We start from the raw sequence: 2934 nt of genomic DNA, 5'->3' as shown, positions 1-2934 counted from the left end.
ATTCAAATAAGATCTCTGAGCAGGCGATCTCTTGGGAGAAGTGACAGTGGAGGAAGCTCCTTGTGGTTAAGAGGCTCGTGCATCAGCTTTCGGGCTTCGACCATTTGACAAATATTTCCACCTGAGGACCTCAGCTAAATTCAACAGGTTCCATGCTTTGGGACATGGGGCTCGGTAGTTGGACTTCGGCAGAGTACGTCGGATCGTGGAGCCTCGGTGGATGGACCTCAGCTCGAAGAAGGTCGGATGTAGCCCACCTCGGCAATATGTGCTACCTCGGCAGGAACGCCACGTGGATCAGGATGAGTGGGCCATTGGCCCGGGGGGTAGGACAGGTGCGACAATACGCAACAGGACTAAAATTTAAAATTTAAGCAAGTATCTTTATCTCGTTTAATTTGTTGTAATATGTATTATTTTTAATTAAATTGTCGGACATTTTTGGTAAATTGCATGTCTATTTTGATACGATATAACTAGTTTTTCTATTCATTTAGATTTTAAGTTGTACCTTTTGATTTTCAACTATACCTTTGTTTGAGCCCCATTCTTCCCATAAGAATGAATTTTTCAATAGTGTATTGATGAGAAATGTGTTGTTAAAAAATAAGAAAATTTTTTAGATTTACGTGTAATATCATTTTATTGAAGAATATGTGATTGAAATTATGCCAAAATACTGTTTAAATTTTTTATTTTTTTTTCAAAGAATGGAGCTCAAAAATGGACTATATCTATAATATTTAATGTAAATTCAATTCATTTATTTCTCTGACAAAGACTTGAATTCAAAAATGGAGAGTGCCATTCTCGTTTCACCAGTATAAATTCATGCCACGATGACTATCTTAAATTTATTTAGTTCATTTTTTAGGATTTATATATGGTACTATATAATTTCTTAAAGACCATTCATGTATGTTTAAAATTTGTAGAATCCATTGTTTTCCTTCAATTATATAAAAAGAATAAATGAAACATATATTAAATGTTGTACTCTTTGGCTTGGCATTGATTTGTTTTGGAAAATTAAATGGCAATTTATTTTCTATCTTAGTTTTGCACGTCAAGTGATATAATTTAACGAAAGTTTGTGATAACAATTCATATTCACTACGTTATAAATTTTGGATCATTACAGGAAAGGTGTCCTTGAGAATGAATATAAAGCAAGTGATGAAGTAGACCATAATATCAATAATTTTGGGACATAATGAAGATAGTTTTGAATGATGCTGTAGTTATTCCTAATATAATTGTTTTTGACTAGGATCTCACCGTTACCCTCAAATCCCCTAAGATTGTTCAAGACAAAGAGGATGAAATTCTATTCAAAAACCTAAATCTTATTGCTTTATATATATGTAAATACGAGTTAGGTGAAAAGTTATAGACTTGGCCCAGTTCACGATCTTCTCTTACATCATTTATGATTCTCAATGATGAATATTTGTTGGTCGACCAATTGTTTGACATCAAGAAAGATATTCGGGATGTTGTAAACATGATTACATTAAAACACAACTTCAAGAGCAAAGCGAATAAATCAATTAGGACCACATATACAATTGTCTATGCAGATGGTCGTTACAAGTGGTGTTTGCAAGTAATAAAGTTTAACATAGCTAATTTCTTTGCAATTCATCGTTATACATAAGAATATACTTGCTTAGCAGGTATTTATCGTAATGATTACAAGCAACTAAGATCATGGATTATTGGAAGATATAAAATGCACAAGTTTCAAAATCTAAAGACAATGTACAGACTTGTAAACATCATTTACGACAATTGTTATGAGTTCGTTGTAATTATGAGTTATTAGAGGGCCTGAAAGCATAAAGAATACGTGTTGAATGATTTAAGGCATTCACCACGGAGAGTTATACTAAACTGGCCACATACTGCCACAACATAGGAAGAGCTAATCCTAACTTGACATTTCTTATTGAGATCGATGTCAACAATCACTTCAAATACTTCTTAAATGCTCTTGGACCATCCATTCGATGAATTACATCTTCAATACGAAGCATATTTTTAGTCAATTGAATGTCCCTCAAAGCTAAGTATATAGCTGTGATGATTTATTGCTATCTGTTAAGATGAAAATATTCAAATTATTCTCTTGTATTCAACATAGCCGATTTTTAGAATGATAAATCGATGAATTGGTTATTTATGAAACTAACGGAAATAGTAGGGTATGTCAAGAAATTTGATTTTGAGTCGGACTAACGAAACAACATAAGAAATGGTATCAATTATGTTTATTCAATGCACATCATGGATACTAAATTTACCATGCAAAGGGGAACATGAAGACCAAGTATCAAATCTTAGGAACTTCCTGCTGTTCAAAAGAATCAAATCTTGGGATCTTCCTGCTGTTGAATAGAGTGGCAGAAGCATACAATTTTGAAGATCGGCCCAGCTCAATCGATCCGATCGATGGAATCGGGAATCGATCACTTTAACGGCCAACCAACGACGGTTCACTTCGTCTTCAAATTTTAATATAAAATTTTTTAATTGCTTTTTGGGCTTATGCACTGAACTCAAGGGCTCACTACCAATGTATGGATGGCTTGTGGGTTTTATAGATACAGTCCCTTCATATTATAGCACAAACTTTTGATGTGGGATACCTAGATATGTTCAATTGTCCAACAAAAACTATTACCCACATGTTACCTATTGACTTTTACTTTCAATTTGATTTTGGTTCCCAACAATGAAAATTGTGATGTTCACCTCAATCTTTTTATTTATTAAATTTTTAAATTTAATTTAAACTCACTTCATTATTAGCATAATAGTGTTAGACATCCTTTTCTATGAGCTCAAAAGATTTCATTTTTTTTTTCAAAAAATAAAAATAAAAATTCAATATATTAATTGTTAATTCTTGAAGTATCCAGAGTAATTGTATAG

The sequence above is a fragment of the Olea europaea genome, unplaced genomic scaffold, assembly GCF_002742605.1.
Source record: "Olea europaea var. sylvestris unplaced genomic scaffold, O_europaea_v1 scaffold2913, whole genome shotgun sequence".
In the NCBI taxonomy this organism is placed as follows: domain Eukaryota; kingdom Viridiplantae; phylum Streptophyta; class Magnoliopsida; order Lamiales; family Oleaceae; genus Olea; species Olea europaea.
This window is presented reverse-complemented; position numbering follows the sequence as displayed.